The 24,213-nt window shown below is 35.5% G+C and overlaps 1 protein-coding gene across 17 annotated transcripts in view; it reads left to right on the top strand.

The window, feature by feature from the left end:
- The window catches only part of PEAK1 (pseudopodium enriched atypical kinase 1), a 308,208-nt gene that overhangs the window by 163,418 nt on the left and 120,577 nt on the right, over positions 1 to 24,213 (top strand). For 2 of the 17 annotated variants that reach the window (XM_067029392.1, XM_067029402.1), the window contains one exon: positions 3,459 to 3,510. The exons of 13 other annotated variants lie outside the window; for them this stretch is intronic. The gene's annotated coding sequence lies outside the window, so the exon portion shown is untranslated. The remainder of the gene's footprint in view (positions 1 to 3,458; positions 3,511 to 24,213) is intronic. 2 more of the 17 variants (XM_067029391.1, XM_067029398.1) reach the window with 1 other exon arrangement.

Below are 24,213 nucleotides of genomic sequence, written 5' to 3' on the forward strand. Positions count from 1 at the left end.
AAGACTGGTATTGGCAGTAGGGTAAACACATAAATCAATAACAGAATAGATAACCCCACACAAGTATAGCCAGCTTATTTATTTTTATTAACAAAAGTGTAAAGGCAATTCAATGGAGAATGGATTGTCTTTTCATCAAATAGTGCAGAACAATTGAGTATTCATGGAGGGGGCGGAAAAGAACCTCAGCCTAAGTCTCACACCTTATACAAAAATTAACTCAAAGTGGATCTTAGATTTAAATGTAAAACTTTTTAGAAGTTTTATGTGGGAGAAAATCTTTAGGGTCTGGGGCTAAATTGAAGAGTAGTTAGATAGGACAGCAAAGCACAATCTATAAAAGAAAGAAAAATGGGTAAGTTGAACTTGATCAAAATTTAAAACTTTTACTCTGTAGAAGACCCAGTTAAAAGGATGAGAAGACAAAACAGTCATATGTAGAATACTTAAAGTATTCTCAAAACTCAACAGTTAAAACAATCAATTAAGGGGCTTCCCTGGTGGTGCAGTGGTTGAGAATCCGCCTGCCGATGCAGGGGACACGGGTTTGTGCCCCGGTCTGGGAAGATCCCACATGCCGCGGAGCGGCTGGGCCCGTGAGCCATGGCCGCTGAGCCTGCGCGTCCAGAGCCTGTGCTCCGCAAAAGGAGAGACCACAACAGTGAGAGGCCCGCCTACCACAAAAAAAAAAAAACCAAAAAACAAAAAAACAATCAATTAAAAAATGGGCAAAAGACATGAAGAAATATTTCACCAAAGAGGATATATTCTTAATAGCATTGGCAGATAAGCATGTTGAAAAGATGTTCAACATCACTTGCTATTAGGGAAATGAAAATTAATGCTATGATGAGTTATCACTATACACTTGTTAGAATAGCTAAAATAAAAAATAGTAGCAATACCAAATGCCGGTGAGGATGCAGAGAAACTATATCTTTCATACATTGCTGGTAGAATATAAAATGGTACAGACACTGGAAAATAATTTGATAGTTTCTTTAAAAACTAAATGTACACTTACCATATGACGCAGCAATCCCACTCTTGGGCATTAAACCCAGTAAAATGGAAACTTATATCCACACAAAAACATGTGCATTGTTTTTCATACCAGCTTTATTTGTACTAGCCACAGATTGTACCAACCAACGTGTTCTACAATAGGTGAATGGTTAAACAAACTGTGGTACATCCATACCATGGAATATGATATCAGTAATAAAAAGGAATGATCTACTGATATACACCACAGCTTGGATGGATCTCAAGAACATTATGCTGAATGAAAAAAGCCAGTCTCCAAAAGTCACATACTGTATTACTCCATTTATATGACATTCTCAAAATGACAAAATTATGATGATGGAGAACAAGACAGTTGTTGCCAGGGCTTTGGGAAGGTTGAGGGGTAGGTGGATGGGTGTGACTGTAAAGAGATAGCACCAAGGGATATCTTTGCAGTGAAGGGATAGTCTATCTTGATTGTGGTGATAGCTAGAGTAATCTACATGTGTCATAAAGTGACAGTGAATACACATACATTGTACCCATTTCAATTTCCTGGTTTTATATTGTATTTACACAAAATGTGACTATTGGGGCAAACTTGTTTAAGGGTAAATGAGGCTTCTCAGTACTATCTTTGCAACTTCCTGTGAATCTTCAATTTCCAAATAAAAAGTTTAAAAAGATAACCCTATTATAATTAATAAGTATGGTCCAAAATATTCAGTCCTGTAAAATGCGAGGTCATGTTACTTCTGAATTAATGAAATGACTAGGGCTACACTAGTACCTGGTTAGAAGTTCTGAGGGTGCAGCTTTGAGCTCCAAATTCCCCCCATCACATCTGGTGGCAGTTGTCTGCTTTGGCTTAAATATTGTCAAGGGCATTTCTAGGTCTTGTGGCTGGTTGGCAGACTCCTAGGACACTCCCATTGATTCCAAGAATCTCCCAGTTAACAGCTATTTCAGGAGCCAAATCTGGGGAGATTGATCCAAGGAAGAACTAGGGGTGCTGATACCTACCCTCCTGCTTCCTTGGGTTCCTGGGAGGGATTAATGGCTATTCTCCACCAAGTTCTCTCTCCCGTCCATGTTATCACACTATCCCTCTTCCACCTTAGGAACTGTAGCCAGCCCCATTTGAGAACAAGGGTTGAATGAACTGTTGCAGCCAATTGCATATTATCCAAATATATATGATAAAATGTTTCACTTCTTTGTAACAGTTTTTCAGTTCAAGGTTTAGTATATCTTAAGTTTCTGATATTTTGCTTAAGTAAGAAGAGTGTTTCATGTTCTTTGTAAAAAGCTGTGTAGTATGAGGAAAAGCAAAAGGAGAAGAAGAAAAGTTATGTCATCCTTGCTTTCTAAATTAAGAGCATAAAATTTGAAATGATCCTGTGGATTCTTTTGGAAAGAATATTAAGTGATCGTCTAGGTTACTCCCCTACCTTCTAGTGGCATGATCAACTGACCTGAATGATGGAGTGAACTTCATGCCATTTTACATACTGACTCATTCATTCATTCCTTCATCATTTACTTGGGGAAAACAATATTTGCAATAGGTAAAAAATTTTAACTTTGTGCTAACATAGGTTTAAGTGGTTTGTGTATATTATGTCTCTCTTGGCTGTAAACATGACACTGTGGAAGGTTCAGGGGATACAAAGAAGGGTAGAGTGCAGGTCCCGTCATCAGTGGCTCACCATCTAACAGAACAGGCAGCAGATAAATGGAAAGATAGTGTATCAAGTGCTTAATGGGAGTATGAGAACAGAGCTGTGATGGTGCTTTTTCCTCCTTAGGAAGGGTGAGGGAAGGCTTCCCAAAGCACGAAGGTATCCTATGTACTGAGTGTTACTGGATAAATAGGATTTTACTGCCAGGGAACAAGCTAGAGGAAAAGAGTATTCCTATTCTAGGCAAAAGGAATAACATGTGCAGAGATATACTTACATCCTCTAGAGGAACAAGAGTTACAGACTTTTAAAGTTGAAGAGGTTATCCAAGATATTTTACTTCAACATCCTTGCTTTACATAAAATTAAATGGAAGCTCTTGGAGGCATATCTACTTGCCCAGTATTACTTAGAAATTACAGTATCACTTTAAGTATTCTTTTAGACTTATGTAGTTCAAAATGTATTTTGGTCAGCTATAACTCTATTCCAAGAAAGAAGGTTCTTCCTCACATTTTCTGTGTTTATAATAAATCTGCTTTACTTCCAGGATAAAATGTAATTAGGTATTATTTCTATTTCTCTTAAAATTTTTGTATTATGAAATTCCATGAATTCAGAAAAATTCAGAATCATATAACAAACATCTATTATCTCACCACCAAGAATTAATTGAATGCTAACATTTTGTCATTTTTGCTAAAAGAAACAAAGCAGTTTAAGAATGATTGAAATCCTCTTTGTATCTCTCTCCAATCTCATTCCTAGCCTCCTTCTCCAGAGAAAATGCTCTATGAGGTTGGTGAATATATATTCTTATGTAAGTACTCATAAACAATATGAAGTATAAATGATGATATACTAGATGTACATTCTGCATCTTTCATTGATGTGTGATATTTATTTAAATATTTTTTCATATGAGCTCAAAATAAAACATAGCATAGATGAGTAGGCAACATACTCTAGTCAATAGTGCAGATTTGCTGTTGTGTTGTGACTTTGTCCTCTTGTATTTTCTTCTTGGTACCTAAAGTGCCACCGTCTTCTTGTTAATTCTGCACTGTTTTGAAAGAATGTAATTCTTTCATTCTGTAGGTTTTCAAATGTATTTTTAAGACTTTTGTTGGGAAAACATTTCTGTGAGCTTACATCTCTCACATTAGCTCTTTTAATTCTTTACTACTGAGATTGATGTAGCAGGAATACTCTCTAGTAGAGTCAAATGACCAAGAAATGACTGACCAAGAAATGACTATACCATGTGGCATAAAGTCTCCCTTCACACATGTATCGCTGGCAAGACAACAATGCTAGGTACTAAGAAGTCAGTCATGATGTGTGGGAAGAGTTAGCCTCTGAAAATGCCATGACAAGATGACCCAGGAAGAGGATGTTTATCTGGACTTCGAAAAGAGCTTAGAAGTCCTTTCACCAAGGGCCTGGTCCTGGCATGAGGGATGATGGGGGAAGAGATAGAAATTTTATTGTGAAGGAGAGGATTACTGTGGGTGTTGAGAACACATTTTTACCCTCTGATTTATTGTGCCAACTGTAATTAGCAGTAAATGTTTTAAGTTAACAACAATCAGCTGGAAAACCACTAAACATATGTGGCGATTGAGGAGCATAATAAATGCAAAGAGTCCCCTTGTTTCTGTTACTAGAAGGGAGATTCACCCACCACATTCTTATAACAGTGAAAAACTAGAAATCTACACAAATGCTTGTAATAGACGAGCCAGTTATTCCTAACCTCACTGGTATTTGAATTCTGAAGTAATTGTCCCCATGCGGTAGCAACAGAATAATGGAGGGAAAAAAATTAGTATTATCATTCTGGCTTGTACATTTTGATGTTTAACAATTCTGGCACATGGTCACAGGGAAGCTTATCTAAAAATACCAAATTGTAGAAATGAAAGGAAACACTTGATCCCTAAGAAACTCATTCTTCTTGGAGTCAGGCCCAGCTTTTGTTTCCTTCTGTTGGTTTGACATACATAGGAAGGAAAACATGAAACATTCTGGTGCTTTAGAACTCTCTGATGGTATATAATGGGCCATTGTATAACTAGTGCTAAAGCACAGGTAAGTTTCATATGGGGAATATTTAAAAGGAAACCAGATGCGGATGCTTTGTTTAGATATGTTATATATATGATCAATTGATTTTTGACTAAGGTGCAGAAGCAGCCCAGTGAAGAAAGATTAGTCTTTCCAACAAATGGTGGAACATTAGAAACTAAACCAAAAAGAAACAAAAAGCCCTTGTCTCACAACTGGACATAGGCCTTGGAGATAAATGAAAGAGAGGAGATTGTAAGAAATTTGCCTTGTAAAAATAGAGGAAGTAATAAAACTGCCATGAGAATTGAAACATCAAAATGGTAGAGGGAATTATTGTAAAACAGTTTAATCTTTTGAATGAGGAGTATTGTGTATTGTAGGAAATGTGTATACATTATAGCTAAACATGCATTTAATCCACTAGCTTATTAAGCACCCTACCATTCACAGAGCACTGTGTTAGATTGGAGGGGTATTATAAAGGTCCCTTGAGGGAATCATATATAAACAATAACAAAACAGTGATAAGTGCTATCATAGTGGTGCCAGGGAAGCTCAGAGGAAGGGACTGGCTAATATCTACACTCATCCTGAATGGGCTTCCCTTGCTAGCCCACTGAGCTCTGAATATACTGAAGAATGTTAGTTGATCCACTGTCCCTTAGAGCACTTTGAGAAATTGTTTCATTTGATAGCTAAAACGCAATAAGGGTTCTCTTCCATCTGGTGCTGTTTGAATCTGTGATAATTACCTCAGGCTCAGAGTAGACAAAGTGAAGGAACCTGATGTGGTTTCCCCTTATCTTTCCTTTTAACTGTCATTTGATCTGCTTTTAAGTAGGTAGTCTTTCTCTTGCCTCTAGTTACTGACCATTCTATGTATAATCTCTATCACACAAGGAAAGCAGCAGAGGAATTTTTTAAAAGACTGCCAAAACTCTGTAGGAATGAAAGATCACTTTTTGTTTTCCATAAAGGAGTTTCCATGATACTGCACTCACATACAAAAGAGAAGTTGGAGTTGCACATGATCACTTTGGCCAACCTTTTGCGGGTTTCTAATGCACATTCTCATCTCTCTTTGAAGGACTATTCATTGCAACTTATACACACACTTTCCTTAAAGCAAGTACTACTTTTATTCTCCTCTAGTCTTCTGTCATATAAGAAGAGTGTTGGTGGAAATTGCTTTTCCATAAAAAGAACTGTGCCACCTACTCTTCAAATGCCACTGATAAAGAAACCATTGATTGATTTTTCCTAGGGAATAAATTAGGCTTTCCCCTGAGAGTGAAAAAATAAATAATGGGATATAAAGAATGAAGATAGCTGTGTTATGAGGAAAATGTTTATGCAGTTGCCATGGAAATAGCATGTTGGCATTTAAACCAGGAGCTTATGATATCTCTGTATTTGCCAAATATAATTCAGATGTGAGTACATTCATTCTCTTTCTTGGCTCAAATTTAGTCTGACATATGTGGTTATGTAAAATATGCTCCTGCTTTAGCATATTTGCTTAGTATTTGCAGGAAATGTATAATACAAGGGGCTGCCATGTTTTAAGGTTGTATAATTGAGGCATAGAAATAAAACTAGGGGAAGCAATTCTCAGCAAGTGATTCCTGAAAACAAATAGCAGTAACTATCAGAGCGCCTGAGGCTGGGTTTTCCTGTGACTTTCATAACTAACAGAGCTAATTAATTTTTATTAATGAAACATTCACAATATTGGACCTAATTAGTACTAGCTAATTGTTTGTGAGTGATGTCAAATGCTGAAAATGCACAGTTTGAGACTTTATTCTTATTTTAATGTATGTGATTTCATTTCACAAGTGGAATAAAACACAATAGGCAGTGTTTCTGAATTATTATTACACTTTTCTGTCACAGGACATCAGTTAGCCTTCAATTTCATGCTTTGTAAATGAGGCATGATAGAAATCTAGAGAGGGCATATATGGATTTTTAAGATATGGATAATTTGACACAATTTTTCAGAGTTTGAACTTATTTGACACAATTTTTTAGAGTTTGAACTTTTTTTTACTAATTCCAAAGATAATACAGACAATGCAAACTGTACCTGCAGCCACTGCCTTTTATGGGGCACACAAACTAGAACAATAGGAAAATCTAAAAATGATTAGAATATGCTCTATTCATGGAAATGGGGTGTTAAAATTAATCCTAATAACTCACCTTTTTATGCCAGTTTTGCTACCCATTTCATAGCCCATGGGTTTATTATCCCCTCACTTAGATTTCCTCTAAGATAACATGTGCTTTGTAAGCAGATAGCCTAGAGGCTTAATGTCTTATTAAAGCAGTAATTGCTTATATGGTCCAATAAATATAACAGTAATTTAATGAGGCCAAATAGTTACACAGATGGAACAGTGAGAAAAAGCTAATTAGAGAAAGTTTTTCAGCTACGGTAAGTTTTGAATCAAAATTTAAAGACCTTTCTGAGGGCATTTAAGCAATATATACCAAAACAAATTTTATATATATATATATATATATATATATATATATATATATATATATATATATATATATACACCTGTAAAATTTAAGGAGATAAAGATGTTTGCAAAGATTTAATTAGGAGAGCATTAGATTATTGGTTTGAGACTTTCCTTTTGTAATATAAATATTTACTATTTAAGTTTCCCTGTAAATACTGCTTTAACTGTATTCCACAAATTTTTGAAATTTTGTATTTATTTTTGTTCAGTTCAAAATATTTTCTAATTTCCCTTGAATCTTCCTCTTTGAATCATAGATTGTTGCTTTAGACAGTTTCCAGGTGTTTGAAGATTTTCTTGGTATCTTTCTGTTATTAATTTCTGTTTGTTATGGGCAGAGAACATTCTTGATTTCTTTTAAATTTCATAAGATTTCTTTCATGACCTAGGATATGGTGTGTCTTGGCGAATGTTTCATGTAAAATTGAGAAGAATGTATATTCTGCTGTCGTTGGATAAATGTCTTTAAATGTCAGTTAGATTCAGTAGGTTGATGGTGGTGTTTAACACTTCTGTATCATTGCTGATTGTTCACTGTTGTTTACTGAGAGAGGAATGCTGAGATTTCCAAATGTAATTGTAGGTTTGTCTATTTCTCCTTTCAGATCTGTCAGTTTTTGCTTCATGTATTTTGAATCTCTCTTGTTAGATGCATACACATTCAGAATTGTTGTGCCTTCTTGGAGAACTTACATTTTTATTAGTATATAAGGGTTGCTCTTTGTTCCTGTGAATTTTCTTTACTCTGAAGTCTACTTTGATAATATAACCACTCCAGCTTTATTTTGATTAATGGTTTCATGTTATATCTATCTTTTTCCTCTTTTAAAAAAACTTTTAACCTACCTATATAATTATATTTGAAGTGTGTTTCTTGTAGTTACCAAATAATTGGGTCATGATTTTCCAAATCCATTCTGATAACTTCTTTAATGTTTATACTATTTACACTTAATGTAATTGACATTTAAGTTTAGGGTGACCATTTAATTAATTTATTTATCGAGGCTGTGTTGGGTCTTCGTTGCTGCACACAGGCTTTCTCTAGTTGCGGTGAGTGAGGGCTACTCTTTGTTGCAGTGCATGGGCTTCTTCTCATTGCGGTGGCTTCCTCTGTTGTGGAGCACAGGCTCTTCCACGCGGGCTTAGTAGTTGTGGCACGCAAGCTCTAGGGTGCACAGGTTTCAGTAGTTGTGGTGCACGGGCTCAATAGTTGTGGTGCATGGGCTTAGTTGCTCCGCGGCATGTGGGATCTTCCCAGGCCAGGGATCAAACCTGTTTCCCCTGCATTGGCAGGTGGACCACTTCACCACCAGGGAAGTCCCTAGTTTGACCATTTATTTTCTGTTTGTTCCCTCTGCTTTTTATCCTGTTTTCTCTTTCCTGATTTATTTGAACATCTTTTGGTATTCTATTTAATTTACCTGTTGTGTGTTTTACTCTGTGTCTTTGTAGATACTCTAAGGATTACCATGTACATACTAAACCTTGTACAATCTACTGAGAATCAATATTTTACCACTTCAAGTAAAATGTAGAAACCATATCACCATATAAATGGCTTTATCTTTGCCCTCTTTAGGTTATAGTTACTTATATATTACACTACATGCATTGAAAACTCTATCAGACAATATTATTTTTTGCTTTCAGATGTCAAACATATTTTTAAAAATTCAAGAGGGTAGAATAGTCTGTTTATCCAGATAGTTACCATTTCTCTTTCTCATTCTTTATCTTAATCCTCCAAATTTCCTTCTGATACCTTCTCTCTGAGCAACAGAAAAAGCAGTTCTTTGATAGCATATCTGCTGGCAACCTCTTCTCTTGTTCTCCTTCATCTAAAGTGTCTTTATTTGACCTTTATACCTGAAGGACATTTTTGTTGAATATAGAATTCTTAGTTGACAGTTCTTTTCTTCCAGGACTTTAAAAATATTGTGTCACTTCCAACTGTCCTCTGCTGTTTCTGATGAGTAATCTATAGTCATTCCAATTGATTCCCTAAAATTGTTGTTTTTCTTTGGCTGGTTTCAACTTTTGTTTCTGTCTTAGTTTTCATCAGTTTGATTATGATATCCTGGGTGTGGATTTCTTTGGGCTTGTCCTTTATTGAGTTCACTGGGCTTTTTAAATCTGTAGGTTTATGTCTTTTGCCAAACTTGGGAAGTTTTCAGACATTATTTCTTTTAATGTATTTTTAGCACCATATTATTTTTCCTTTCCTTCTGGGACTCCAGTAACATCAATGATAGGCCTTTGGTTATTTTTCTACAGGTCTCTGAGGCTCTTTCTTTTTCTTTCCTTTTTTTTTTTTTTTTGGCTCAAATTTATTTTATTTTTCAGATTGTATAATTTCTATTGAACTATCCTCAAATTCACTGACTTTCCTTTATCATCTGCTATTGAGCCTTCCCAGTGAATTTTTTCATTTAAAATGTATTTTTCAATTCCAAAATTTCCATTTAATTATTCTGCATATCTCCTATCTCTTTGCTGAGACTTTCTAGTTCTACATTTGATTCAAGAGTTTTTACCCTTATATGTATTTCACAAGTATTTTTTTTAATAGCCAGTTTTGTCTTTGTCAGACAATTTCACCATCTGTGTCATGTTGACATTGGCATCTGTTAATTGACTTTTCCTATGGGGTTCTTTATGTGTCAAGTAATTTTGAATATCATGGACATTTTGAGTATTATGAGTCTCTGGGCTCTCAGTTATTAATATGTTCGACCAATCTCCTGTTTTTATCCCTAAAACATGCCCTCGCCTACAGATTCTGTTACCTGAGACGTGACATGATTCTTACTGTCTTTTCCCTCTTCTCCCTCCCTCCCTCCCCAGACACTTAGCTTTCAGTTTTCTCTGCTCTGCTAATTTACTTCATTCTCTCAACAAATATTTATTTAGTACTCACAAGTGCTAAGTATGGTTCTAGACACTGAGGATTCATTAATGAATAAAACAGACAAAAATGCCTGCCTTCGTGGAGCATATATTCTAGCAAACAGAAATAAACATCGGCAGTGAAGCTAGGACTTCTCTGGTGGCACAGTGGTTAAGAATATGCCTTCCAATGCAGGGGACACAGGTTTGAGCCCTGGTCTGGGAAGATCCCACATGCCGCGGAGCAGCTGGGCCCGTGAGCCATGGCCGCTGAGCCTGCGCGCCCGGAACCTGTGCTCCGCAACGGGAGAGGCCACAACATGGAGGCCCGCGTACCACAAAAAAAAAAAAAAGAACCTGATTAGTAAGATTAACACATTAGTAGGTGTTAACCTTCTACGGGCAGAAGTATAGTATGATAGTGGGATTGGAAGTAGTAAACAGGGTAGGCATTGGAATTTTAAATAGATTGATAAGGATAGGACTTACTGATGTGGGAATATTTGAGCAAGAAAAATGTGTATGTCCGACCAAAAGTTCTGTTAAGAGTAATTATACAGAAAACTAAACAGAACAATGTTTATATGATTAGTGGTTGTTTATCCCTCAAGGTATTTGCTCTTGTACTTTCCCAAGTGAAATAAAAGATTATTTTTTATAATGCAGCTATAATCATTTTCTTCTTGTAATTTCTAAATCCTTTTTACTGTGTGTGTCCTCTTTGGCCAAGACCCAGAATAGTTTTAATAACTGCTCATAAGAGGCATCAGAATTTTTTCTTATTCCTTTATTTTCATTGAGGCAAAATTGACATAACAATATTAACTATTTTAAAGTCATAATTCAGTGGCATTTAGTACATTCACAATGTTGTGCAACTACCACCTCTATGAAGTTTCAAAACATTTCGTCACCCCAAAAGGAGACCCCCTATCCATTTTCCATTCCCACCTTCTCTCAGCCCCTGTCAACTCCTAATCTGCTTTCTACCTGTATGGTTTTAACTATTCTTCAGATTTCATAGAGATATACTAATATATGTGATCTTTTGTGTCTGGCTTCCTTTACTTATCATAATGTTTTTGAGTTTCATCTATGTTTGTGGCATGTATCAATACTTCATTCATTTCGATGGCTGAATAATGTTCCATGATATGTATATACTATGTTTTGTTTATCCATTCATCTGTCAATGTACATTTGGGTTGCTTCCACCTTTTGGCTATTGAGAATAATGCTGCTATGAGCATTCACGTACAAGTATTTGTCTGAGTCCCTCTTTTTAGTTCTTTGAGGTATACAGCCAGCAGTAGAACTGCTGGGTGATATCGTAATTCTATGTTTAAATTTTGAAGAACTTCCACACTGCTTTCCACAGTGGCTGCACCATTTTACTTTCCCACCATCAATGTACAAGATCCATATCCTCACCAATACCTATTTTTTTGTTTTTCTGATTATGGCCATGCTAATGGATTAAAGTAGTATCTCATGGTTTTGATTTGCACTTTACTTACGACTGATGATGTTGAGCACCTTTTTGTTTGCTTGTTGGCCATTTTGTACCTCTTTTGGAGAAATGTATTTCAAGTCTTTGCTCATTTTTAAATTGGGTTGCTTGTCTTTTTGCTATTGAGTTGTGAGAGTTCTTGATATTTCTTAGATACAGATATTTTATTAGATATATGATTTGCAAATTTTTTCTCCCATTGTATAGGTTTGTTCATTTTCTTGATAGTGTCTTTTGATGCACAAAAATTTTAATTTTGATGGAGCCTAGTATATCTATTTTTCTTTTATTTCTTGTGCTTTTGGTGTCATATCTAAGCATCCATTGCCAAAGCCAAAATAATGAAACTTTCCCCTGTGTTTTCTTCTAAAAGTTTTACAGTTTTAGTGTTTACATTTAGGTTGTTGATGCACTTTGAATGAATTTTTGTATATGATATGAGGTAGGGGTCCAACTTCATTCTTCTACATGTTGATATAAGTTGTACCGCACTATTTGTTGAAGAAACTGTTCTTTGGCCCATTGGATGATCTTGGCATCCTTGTCAAAACTCAATTGATCAAAGATGTATGGGTTTATTTCTGAATTCCCAATTCTGTTCCATTTGTCCATTCTTATGCCCATACCACCCTATTTTGATTACTGTAGCTTTGTAATAAGTTTTGAACTGGGGAAGTGTGAGGCTTTCAGTTTTGTTTTTCATCAGACCTTCTTGGTTATTCAGGGTCCCTCGAGATTCCATATGAATTTTGTAATCAGCTTGTTAATTTCTACATAAAGGGAAACTGAGGTTTTGATAGGGATTGCATTGAAACACAGGATCAGTTTTGGAAATATTAACATCTTAACAATATTAAGTTTTCCAATCTATGAACATGGGATACTTTTTAATTTAGGTTTCCTTTAATTTCTTTCACTTATGTTTTGTGGTTTTTAGTATACAGTCTTGCACCTCCTTGGTTGAATTTATTCCTAAGTATTTTTTCTTTTTTTATGCTTTTGTGAATGGAATTGTTTTCTTAATTTCATTTTCATGTTCATTTTTAGTGTATAGAAATACAACTGATTTTTGTGTGTTGGTCTTGTATCCTGAAACTCTTGCAAAATTTTTTATTCGTTCTAATAGTTTTGTGTGTGTGTCTATTCTTTAGGATTTTTTATCTATAAGGTCTTGTTATCTGTGAGTAAAGATAATTTTACTTTTTCCTGTTCAGTTTGGATGCTTCTTATTTTTTTTCTTGCCTAATATTGCTCTGGCTAGAACTTCCAGGACAATGCTGAATAGAAGTAGTGAAAATGGGGATTCATGTCTTATTCTTGATCTTAAGGGGAAATCTTTCAGTTTTTCTTCATTGAATATAATGTTGGCTGTGGGTTATGCATTAATGTCCTTTATTGTGTCTTTCACTCCCACCTTGAAGATATTAGAGTTGCAGTTATTCCACATACTTTCCAGCATTTGGTATTATTATGCTGTATCATTTTAGCCATTCTAGTCAGTCTGTAGTTGTATTTTACTGGAATTTTAATTTGTTTTTCACTGGTGACTAATGACATTGGACATTTTTCCATGTGTTTCTTGGCCATAGAATTTGTTTTAGAGAGGGTCTTCACATTGAAAATCAATGTCAGATAGTTTACCATGTAAATGTTCATTGAATACAGTAGAAGTCAGGCCCTCTTAATGTTTAGTATGGGCCTCTAAATTAAGGTGTTATTGTCAAATTGACTGTTAGTATTGCTTTGGGTCTACTTTTATACTAAAGATTTGAGAAATTAAGTACTATTATGTAATGTATATGAACATTAATAACTTCTGAACATTTAAACATTTTAAAGAACAAGAAGAGGGCTTCCCTGGTGGCGTGGTGGTTGAGAATCCGCCTGCCGATGCAGGGGACACGGGTTCGTGCCCCGGTCCGGGAAGATCCCACATGCAGCGGAGCGGCTGGGCCCGTGAGCCATGGCCACTGAGCCAGCGCGTCCGGAGCCTGTGCTCCGCAATGGGAGAGGCCACAACAGTGAGAGGCCCGTGTACCACAAAAAAAAAAAAAAAAAAAAACAAGAATAAAATTTTCCTCTATTGTTGTTAGGTGAATAATTATAGCTGTAATTGGGCATAGGTTAAGACTTTTTAAAGAATTCGGTTGATACTACTAATTAAGAAGTTATATTATGCCAAATGGCACACTTGTGCTTCTGAATGATACAGATGATAAAGGTATGCACATTTACTTGTCAGCAAATGGGCATCATTGTGTTTGGGTAATATCTCTGAAAATGGAGTTGTCTCCAGCTGGTTGTAATTAGGATTGGATTGTTTCATGCATCCAGAGACACTAAAGTTGGTTCAATTCATGGGTCCCACTGTTTTCTACTTATTCTGCTCATTTCCTGTAACTTCAAAGTGCTCACCTATTTCTCACAAAATACTTGAATGAGTACAGACAGAAATGTATAACCAGGTTGCCCCTATTATTAGCTGCTGATTTTACTGTCAGGTATTGAAATCTAGGAATGAAGAATGGCTCTAACCTTGTAATAGCCTAGAGAGTTATCCTCTGAAAAAAAATGCATTGAAATGAGCATATTAAAAGAGCCCAGGGGGTACAATAAAATGTAGTAGGAACACTCTACATAAATCCCACAATCTCTCTTAGTTTGGAATATCTGGGAATGATCGGTAACTCCTATGAACAGTTTTGTGACTTTGGGAGTTAAATTTGTCATTTGTAAGATTTTAGCATATGAAGGGATGTCCTATTTTACTTGGTCTCTTTTCTAATGCCATGTTTTTTTGTCTGCTTACTTATAACTGTATTTAGAAGAGCTAACATTTGTTAACCATTTGCTATTTGTCTTGCATGGTGCTGGTCTCTATTCTTACATTATCTCTAATCCTTACCACAATCTTGTAAACCCAATTTACAGATGAAACTAAAGCTCAAGAATTTGTTTCTTGCCTAAAGTCACAGACCACAGTAAGTGGTGATTTGAACTCAAATTTGTCTAATCCTAAAGCCTGTAGTTTTCCCACTATACCAGTGGTTCTTACCCCAGCCCAATTAAAATGGAATTTCTGGGGTTAGGTTTTAATATGTTTGAGCAGCTCTCCCAGATAAGTAATGTGCATCAAGGGTTAGAAACCACTGGATAACACCCTGTGCTTACTATTATGAGACCATATATGAATAGAAGAGAAAGTATAGTTTTAAAAAAAAACATATTTTCCTTTAAAAGTATGTACAGTATTGTCCATTTATCTCTGCCAAAACATCTATGGGAAACTTCCAATGCACTGAGAACATGCTGAAGCCTCCCTTTGCTACTGCTCATTCCTAAAAGTGATCCTTCCTTCCTCCTCCAAAAAATATATGGTACTGATCAAACACAACTGTGAAAAGAAGCAAAATTGGCCAAAACCCATGAAAAAAACCTTGAAAACAGGATTGGAATGCAGATGAGAAAACATGCACAGTAGTGGAATACTATAAAAGATGTGTGATTATAGGGGTGCTTTATGTCTAGCCTGCTGGGCAAGCAAACATATGGATCTACCTCTTCCTACCTTCATTTCTCCTTAGTGTGTATGATGCAAAACCAGGAAATGTGGGTGCTTTAAAAGCCAAGGCAATTCCCCAGTGTTGTCAATATTCAGAAAGGATAGGGAGCCCCCCCAAATACTAACTATCCATGTTCACTACCCAATGGAAAATTTTGCCCTTCCCCTAAAAAAATGCTGCTGTAATCACATACATCAGTCACAGACGAACAAGATATCTCTAAAGCCTAAACAAAGATGAGTCCACAACCCAATATCACAAAATATTTAAAGAAAAGTAATACTGGAGGATACCAAATTATGCAAATGGAAGAACTAATACCCAAGGAATCAGAGTTAATAGAGAGAGCAAAACAGAACTTTAGAATAAATATAATATCCTCAGAGACATGCAGGATGACACTGCATTTATTAAAAAAGAAAATTTTAGAGCTTTTTGAAATTAAGAACAGTTTAAAAGGAAAGCCCATAAAATTGGGAAGAAAAAGGATAAATTAGGAGGCATGGAGTCATCCATTCATCTCCATAAATGCTTAGAGAGATGTGTGGAATGACATTCAGTTAATATTGACACTTTTTCTATCTGGGTAATGGGGTGCTGGTTAGTTTGTTGCTTACTATATTGTACTTTTGGGTTATTAAAGTTCTTATGGAAGCATGTTTCATTTCATAAAAATTAAGTCATTTGTTTAAATAAAATTAACGAATTAAGTAATTGACTTAAAGATTTTTAAAAGAAATTGATAAAATAATTCAAAGAAAATAAAGGTCCAGATTAATAAGGTTAAGATCAGAAATTAGCATTTTTGATTGATTGAAAAATTGATAACATGGATAAATCATGGCAGGTCTGGAAAAGAACGAAAAGATACTAATCAATATTAAAAATTAAAAAGTAAGCACGACTAAAGATAGATTTGTAAAGTTGCAAGAACTCTGTATAAATGTATACTAATAAAATGTGAAAGCTGAGATTCAGTGGGTAATTTTTCAGAAATATATGACTTATTCCAGTTATCATAAGAAAAGGTAAAAACCTTGAGTTAACTAATAATTATAAGAAGAAATTGAAAAGAAATTTAGAGATTTGTCCCTACAATGGCCCAGGTTTTACAGGTGAATTCTAGGAAACTTTTAAAGAACTCATATAAACTTGGATGATATATAAAAAGATAGGACCCTACTCAACTGGTTTTATGATGCGAATACATTAGCACTAATACCCAAACCAAAGAGAGACACAGAAAAAGAGAGAGCGAGAAAAGAGGGTGAGGGGTGCAGAAAGGAAAAGAAAACTACAGGACTACCTTACTTCTGGAGATAGAACTAAAAAAATCATAAATAAAATATTAGAATATTGAATTAAAGTATTATTTAGTTAGAATTTATCCCAAGAATGCAAAGATGAGTCAGCACTATAAAATCTATTTCTATAACTTACTTTGTTAGTTACTAGAGGAGAAAACTTCGCAATCCTCTCTATAACACCCCCTGAAAGCATTCAGGAAAATACAACAGTGTGATTTTGGCATAGGAAAAGACAACTAGATCAAAAACAGAGTAAAGATTCTGAGACAGACTCATGTATATCTCCCAATTTAAATGTAGAATATATGTGGTATTTTAAATCAATATTTAAAGAATGGACTCTTCAATAAATGGTGTGCATTTAGAAAGATATATCAAAATTTTCACACCATTCACAAAAAATAAAATCTAAATGTAATAAAAGTCTACATATATAAGAAACACTTCGCAAATGTTAGAAGAAAATGTTTATGACCATGAGGTAGGGAAGGCCTTAAAATCAGCTATCAAGATCAAAAACCATTAAAAAAAATGGATTGTTAAACTTAGATATAACAAAATAAAAACTTCTCAATAACAAAAGACACTTTCAATAAATTAAGAGGACAAGTGCCAGACCTAAAAAAAATATTTCGAATGGATGAAACAGAACAATTATATATCCATAATAAGAAAAAGGGAGGAGGAAATAGAAAAATGGGCAAAGAATATGAGCAGGGAATTCAAAGAAAAGAATATAGCCAATAAACATTGGGAAAGATGTTCAATATCACTAATAGGGAAATGCAAATTTTAAAGATAATAAAATTGTTTTATTCTACCATATTGGCAGAAATCTTTTAATTGGTATATCCAGTGGTGGCAAGTATATGGAGAAATGGATATCCTCTTAATAATTGTGGGTTGTAAAATTGGAAAGCATTATCTAGAAGAATTTGGCAGTATTTTGTGTACCTTTAGAATTCATAAAGAACTCTGAAATGCATTCTTATTTAGTCCTGAGGCTGGTACTTTGTCCTTATTTTACCTATCAAGAATTGAACTCAGAGAGGACACATGGCAGGATTGGAACACTTACCCAAGTCTCCTAATACCAGTGCAGTATTCTTTGTATTCCATGATTGTTCCTAGGGCGAGGGAATAGCATGAGCCAAAGCTTAGCGGTAGTTCAGTACATATCATGTCTAAGGCATGCAGTCTTGCATACTAAAGGATAGTTGAAGGGAATGACTTGAGAGATGGGACTGAAAAGACAAGATGAATTAATATCATGAAGGGTTTTTAATATCCTAACAAGAAAGTTAGGTTTTGTTCCATGAATGTTGAGGATCCACAAAAGGTTTTAGAACACTGACTAATAACAGTGTGAAAAGTGGCTTACAAGGCGAGAGATTTGAGTCAGAAAGACTAGTTAGATGGCTGAGACAATTGTTTACATGAGAAAATGAGGACTTTGAACTATACTGTTAACTGTGGGTTTGACAAGGAGAAGACAGGGATAAGAGGCATGGAAGTGGAGTTGACAAAACATAGAACCTGGCTTCAGACGTGTAAAAGGGACTCACTTTCAGCTTACCCTTGTCAGATATGAGATTTGGAGAAGAGGCAAAGATTTCCAGGAATTGGGCCACCTCCCACATTTTGGCTTTTTATGATTAACCTCGGAACTGTCATGGCACCTGTGAGTGTGTCATTTAGCATGCTAATATATTACAATGAGCATATAATGAGGCTCAAGGTCTACTGAAAGTCAATTCTTCCGTCGCCTTGGAAGTTCTTACCAGTTTATGTTGTATCCACAAGGACTATGTCATTCTTTTAAATTTTGTGCCCTGCCACCTTCTCTTCTGTTTCAGTAGTGTGTATATGATAACCCCAAACTCCTAATTTATCCCTTTCCCTCTTTCCCTTTTGGTAACTATAAGTTTGTTCTCTATGTCTGTGGGTCTATTTCTGTTTTGTAAATAAGTTCCTTTGTATCATTTTTTTTAAGATTCCAAATATAAGTGATATATGATATTTGTCTTTATCTGGGTTGCTTCACTTAGTATGATAACCTCTAGGTCCATCCATATTGCACTAATGGCATTGTTTCATTCTTTTTCAGGGCTGAGTAATATTCCTCTGTGTGTGTGTGTGTGTGTGTGTGTGTGTGTGTGTGTGTGTGTGTGTGTGTGTGTTTATAAAATATATACATCACATGTTCTTTATTCATTCATCTGTTGATGAACATTTAGGTTGCTTCCATGTCTTGGCTATTGTAAATACTGCTGCAGTGAACACTGGGGTACATGTACATTTTTGAATTAAGAGTTTGTTCTGGATATATGCCCAGAGTGGGATCCTGGATCATACGGTAACTCTATTTTTAGTTTTTTAAGGAACCTCCATACTGTTTTCCATAGAGGCTGTACCAATTTACATTTCCACCGACACTGTAAGAGGGTTCCTTTTTCTCTACACCCTCTCCAGCATTTATTATTTTTAGACTTTTAAAAAAAACATCTTTATTAGAGTATAATTGCTTTACAATGGTGTGTCAGTTTCTGCTTTATAACAAAGTGAATCAGTTACACATATACATATGTCCCCATATCTCTTCCCTCTTGCATCTACCTCCCTCCCATCCTCCCCATCCCTAACCCTCTAGGTGGTCACAAAGCACCGAGATGATCTCCTTGTGCTATGTGGCTGCTTCCCACTAGCTATCTATTTTACGTTTGGTAGGGTATATATGTCCATGCCAATCTCTCACTTTGTCCCAGCTTACCCTTCCACCTCCCCATATCCTCAAGTCCATTCTCTAGTAGGTCTACATCTTTATTCCCATCTTGCCCCTAGGTTCTTCTGACCTTTTTGTTTGTTTTTTTTTTTTAGATTCCATATATGTGTTAGCATACGGTATTTGTTTTTCTCTTTCTGACTTACTTCACTCTGTATGACAGTCTCTAGGTCCATCCACCTCATTACAAATAACTCAGTTTCATTCTTTTTTATGGCTGAGTATTATTCCATTGTATATATGTGCCACATCTTCTTTATCCATTCATCTGTTGATGGACACTTCGGTTGGTTCCATATCCTGGCCATTTCAAATACAGCTGCAGTGAACATTGTGGTACATGACTCTTTTTGAATTATGGTTTTCTCAGGGTATATGCCCAGTAGTGGGATTGCTGGGTCATATGGTAGTTATATTTTTAGTTTTATATGGAACCTCCATAGTGGCTTTATCAATTTACATTCCCACCAACAGTGCAAGTGGGTTCTCTTTTCTCCACACCCTCTCCAGCATTTAATGTTTGTAGATTTTTTGATGATGGCCATTCTGACCGGTGTGAGATGATATCTCATTGTAGTTTTGATTTGCATTTCTCTAATGATTAATGATGTTGAGCATTCTTTCATGTGCTTGTTGGCAATCTGTATATCTTCTTTGGAGAAATGTCTATTTAGTTCTTCTGCCCATTTTTGGAATGGATTGTTTGCTTTTTTGATATTGAGCTGCATCAGTTGCTTGTATGTTTTGGATATTAATCCTTTGTCAGTTGCTTCATTTGCAACTATTTTCTCCCATTCTGAGGGTTGTCTTTTGGTCTTGTTTATGGTTTCTTTTGCTGTGTAAAAGCTTTTAGGTTTCATTAGGTCCCATTTGTTTATTTTTGTTTTTATTTCCATTTCTCAAGGAGGTGGGTCAAAAAGGATCTTTCTGTGATTTATGTCATAGAGTGTTCTGCCTATGTTTTCCTCTAAGAGTTTGATAGTGTCTAGCATTACATTTAGGTCTTTAATCCATTTTGAGTTTTTCTGTGTGTATGGTATTAGGGAGTGTTCTAATTTCATTCTTTTACATGTAACTCTCCAGTTTTCCCAGCACCACTTATTGAAGAGGCTGTCTTTTCTCCACTGTATATTCTTTCCTCCTTTATCAAAGATAAGGTGACCATATGTGCATGGGTTTATCTCTGGGCTTTCTATCCTGTTCCATTGATCTATATTTCTGTTTTTGTGCCAGTACCATACTGTCTTGATTACTGTAGCTTTGTAATATAGTCTGAAGTCAGGGAGCCTGATTCCTCCAGCTCCGTTTTTCTTTCTCAAGCTTGCTTTGGCTATTCGGGGTCTTTCGTGTTTCCATACAAATTGTGAAATTTTTTTGTTCTAGTTCTGTGAAAAATGCCATTGGTAGTTTGATAGAGATTGCATTGAATCTAGGTTCCTTTGGGTAGTAGAGTCATTTTCACAATGTTGATTCTTCCAATACAAGAACATGGTATATCTCTCCATCTATTTGTATCATCTTTAATTTCTTTCATCAGTGTCTTATAATTTTCTGCATACAGGTCTTTTGTCTGCTTAGGTAGGTTTATTCCTAGATGTTGTATTCTTTTTCTTGCAATTGTAAATGGGAGTGTTTTCTTAATTTCACTTTCACATTTTTCATAATTAGTGTATTGGAATGCCAGAGATTTCTGTGCATTAATTTTGTATCCTGCTGCTTTACCAAATTCATTGATTAGCTCTAATAGTTTGCTGGTATCATCTTTAGGATTCTCTATGTATAGTATTATGTCATTTGCAAACACTGACAATTTTACTTCTTTTCCGATTTGGATTCCTTTTATTTCTTTTTCTTCTCTGAATGCTGTGGCTAGAACTTCCAAAACTATGTTGAATAATAGTGGTGAGAGTGGGCCACCTTGTCTTGTTCCTGATCTTAGTGGAAATGGTTTCAGTTTTTCACCATTGAGGACAATGTTGGCTGTGGGTTTGTCATACATGGCCTTTATTATGTTGAGGAAAGTTCCCTCTATGCCTACTTTCTGGAGGGTTTTTATCATAAACGGGTGTTGAATTTTGTCAGAAGCTTTCTCTACATCTGTTGAGATGATCGTATGGTTTTTCTCCTTCAATTTGTTAATATGGTGTACCACGTTGATTGATTTGTGTATATTGAAGAATCCTTGCATTCCTGGGATAAACTCCACTTGATCATAATGTATGATCCTTTTGATGTGCTGTTGGATTCTGTTTGCTAGTATTTTGTTGAGGATTTTTGCATCTATGTTCATCAGTGATATTAGCCTGTAGTTTTCTTTCTGTATGACATCTTTGTCTGCTTTTGGTATCAGAGTGATGGTGGCCTCGTAGAATGAGTTTGGGAGTTTTCCTCACTCTGCTATATTTTGGAAGAGTTTGAGAAGGATAGGTGTTTGCTCTTCTCTGGATGTTTGATAGAATTCACCTGTGAAGCCATCTGGTCCTGGGCTTTTGTTTGTTGGAAGATTTTTAATCACAGTTTCAATTTCAGTGCTTGTGATTGGTCTGTTCATATTTTCTCTTTCTTCCTGGTTCAGTCTCAGAAGGTTGTGCATTTCTAAGAATTTGTCCATTTCTTCCAGGTTGTCCATTTTATTGGCCTAGAGTTGCTTGTAGTAATCTCTCATGATCCTTTGTATTTCTGCAGTGTCAATTGTTACTTCTTCTTTTTCATTTCTAATTCTATTGATTTGAGTCTTCTCCCTTTTTTTCTTGATGAGTCTGGCTAATGGATATCAATTTTGTTTATCTTCTCAAAGAACCAGATTTTAGTTTTATTGATCTTTGCTGTCGTTTCCTTCCTTTCTTTTTCATTTATTTCTAATCTGATCTTTATGATTTCTTTCCTTCTGCTAACTTTGGGGTTTTTTTGTTCTTTTTTCTCTAATTGCTTTAGGTGTAGAGTTAGGTTGTTTACTTGAGGTGTTTCTTGTTTCTTAAGGTATGATTGTATTGCTATAAACTTCCCTCTTAGAACTGCTTTTGCTGCATCCCATAGGTTTTGGGTCATCATGTTTTCATTGTCATCTGTTTCTAGGTATTTTTTAATTTCCTCTTTGATTTCTTCAGTGATCTCTTGGTTATTAAGTAGTGTATTATTTAGCCTCCATGTGTTTGTATTTCTTACAGATTTTTTCCTGTAATTGATATCTAGTCTCAGAACATTGTGGTCAGAAAAGATACTTGATATGATTTCAATTTCCTTAAATTTACCAGGGCTTGATTTGTGACCCAAGATATGATCTATCCTGGAGAATGTTCCATGAGCATTTGAGAGGAATGTGTATTCTGTTGTTTTTGGATGGAATGTCCTATAAATATCAATTAAGTCCATGTTGTTTAATGTATCATTTAAAGCTTGTGTTTCCTTATTTATTTTCATTTTGGATGATCTGTCCATTCGTGAAAGTGGGGTGTTAAAGTCTCCTACCATGATTTTGTTATTGTTAATTTCCCCTCTTATGGCTGTTAGTATTTGCCTTATGTATTGAGGTGCTCCTATGTTGGGTGCATGAATATTTACAATTGTTATATCTTCTTCTTGGATTGATACCTGGATTATTATGTAGTGTCCTTCATTGTCCCTTGTAATAGTCTTTGATTTAAAGTATAATTTGTCTGACATGAGAATTGCTACTCCATCTTTCTTTTGATTTCCATTTGCATGGAATATGTTTTTCCATCCCCTCACTTTCAGTCTGTTTGTGTCCCTAGGTCTGAAGTGGGTCTCTTGTAGACAGCATATATATGGGACTTGTTTTTGTATCCATTCAGCCAGTCTATGTCTTTTTGTTGGAGCATTTAATCCATTTATATTTAAGGTAGTTATCGATATGTATGTTCCTTTTACCATTTTCTTAATTGTTTTGGGTTTGTTATTGTAGGTCTTTTCCTTCTCTTGTGTTTTCTGCCTAGAGAAGTTCCTTTAGCATTTGTTGTAAAGCTGCTTTGGTGGTGCTTAATTCTCTTAGCTGTTGCTTGCCTGCAAAGGTTTTATTTTCTCCGTCAAATCAGAATGAGATCCTTGCTGGGTAGAGTAATCTTGGTTGTAGGTTTTCTCTTTCATCACTTTAAATATGTCCTGCCACTCTCTTCTGGCTTGCAGAGTTTCTGCTGAAAGATCAGCTGTTAACCTTTTGGGGATTCCCTTATGTGTTACTTGTTGTTTTTCCCTTGCTGCTTTTAATATTTGTTCTTTGTAGTTAATTTTTGATAGTTTGATTTATTTGTGTCTTGGCATGTTTCTCCTTGGATTTATCTTGTATGGGACTCTCTGTGCTTCCTGGACTTGATTGACTATTTCCTTTCCCATATTAGGGAAGTTTTCAACTACAATCTCTTCAAATATTTTCTCAGTCCCTTTTTTTTTCTCTTCTTCTTTTGGGACCCCTATAATTCGAATGCTGGTCCGTTTAATGTAGTCCCAGAGGTCTCTGAGACTGTCCTCAATTCTTTTCATTCTTTTTTCTTTATTCTGCTCTGCAGTAGTTATTCCCACTATTTTAACTTCCAGGTCACTTCTCTGTTCTACTCCCTCAGTTATTCTGCTCTTGATCCCTTCTAGATAATTTTAAATTTCATTTATTGTTTTTTTCATCTCTGTTTGTTTGCTCCTTAGTTCTTCTAGGTCCTTGTTAAACGTTTCTTGTATTTTCTCCATTCTGTTACCAAGATTTTGGATCATCTTTACTATCATTATTCTGAAGTCTTTTTCAGGTAGACTGCCTATTTCCTCTTCACTTGTTTGGTCTGATGGGTTTTTACCTTGCTCCTTTATCTGCTGTGTGTTTCTCTTTCTAATCATTTTGCTTAACTTACTGTGTTTGGGGT

The sequence above is a fragment of the Kogia breviceps genome, chromosome 3, assembly GCF_026419965.1.
Source record: "Kogia breviceps isolate mKogBre1 chromosome 3, mKogBre1 haplotype 1, whole genome shotgun sequence".
NCBI lineage: Eukaryota > Metazoa > Chordata > Mammalia > Artiodactyla > Physeteridae > Kogia > Kogia breviceps.